Raw genomic sequence first — 1,533 nt, forward strand, 5'->3', positions numbered from 1 at the left:
TGATGTATGGGGGGGGGGGGGTAGGAGTGGGCGGAGGAGGAATAATATCACCTGGGAGTTTTGAATTAAAGGTGGATGGTGTAGGTGTCTCAAGAGTTGCGGAAGACTGAGACAAGGGACTTGTTGGCACTGTAGACTCTGTTCCCTCAGCTTGCTTCTTACTCTGTGTATACACCCTTAACTCACCTTCAGCCTGAATCCCGCCACTTTTTGGGTCCAATCTCCTCATTTTTTGTTTTCTCAGTTGATTCATCCCACATCACATGGCATAAAATTGATCCTGCTTGCACCACTCCATGACCACTACTACTTACTCTCTCTTGCCTCATATCTCTAGCGCCTGTTGAGTCACCGAAGGATGAATTCACCTCCAGAGTATAGTATAGTTCAAACTCTCTGAATGACAGATTCATACTCATAAAAATTTTCTTCTCAATCGAGCTCCGTCAGACATAACCCTTGCCAGCAGCATAATAACCCACGAACCCACATTTCACAGCTCTGGGATCTAACTTCTCTATAGATGGTATATTGTCTTTAACAAAGCATGTACATCCAAATATTTTTAATGGAAGGATTTCATTATTGTCTCATTTCAACATCTGACAATAAGACTTCCACTCCAACATTCTTAAGGGCATCCTGTTGATCATGTCAACATTGCTTGTTCCCATAACTGCCGTAGGATATTTATTGTCATCATCATGCTCCGAGCTACCTTTAGAAGATGTCGATTCTTCTTCTCAACTACTCTATTCTATGCTGGGGTGTATAAGCATGTAGTTTGGTGTTGTTTCTCTTGAGCAGACATGTAGTACCCAAATATTTTGTTGATATATTTTGTCCCATTATCATACTCAATACATTTACAACTGCACCATATTGAGTCTGGATTGCCTTATGAAAATTTTTAAAGCAAGCAACCACCTCACTCTTCCGCCTCATCAAATATATCCAGGTAATATGAGAAAAACAATCAATAAACATAATTAAATAACGATAAACATTCATAGAACTAGCAGAACAAGGTCCCCATACATCAGAAAGTATCAAATCAAACACACCAGAACTCCTCTTCCCATAATTGACATAAGAACTCCTCTTGAGCTTCCCAAACTCTCAAGCATCACACATCAGTTTCTTCTTATTTGTCTTTTCATACATAGATGGATTCAACTAACTCAGTAAACTACGACTAGAATGTCCCATTCGTTTGTGATGTAGCATTAACACATCCTTGACATTCCTCGCAGATTCTCCTATTGCAATACTTTCCACCATGGAAGCTAAAGCTGAGTTCATCCCCTGTGATGTAGCAGTAACACATCCTTGACATTCCTCGCAGATTCTCCTGCAACACTTTCCACCATGGAAGCTAAAGCTGAGTTCATCCCCTTTCGCTCCAAGTACCAAAGACCTCTATGTCACGGTCCAGTATCAAGTTTCAGTCCCGTCTCTTTCTCTTGAAAGGTCACTGAGAATATCAAAAGAAACAAGACATTTTAACTGGAGAATAATGACACTAATAGATAA

Source organism: Phalaenopsis equestris, unplaced genomic scaffold, assembly GCF_001263595.1.
Source record: "Phalaenopsis equestris unplaced genomic scaffold, ASM126359v1 Scaffold000167, whole genome shotgun sequence".
Lineage (NCBI taxonomy): Eukaryota > Viridiplantae > Streptophyta > Magnoliopsida > Asparagales > Orchidaceae > Phalaenopsis > Phalaenopsis equestris.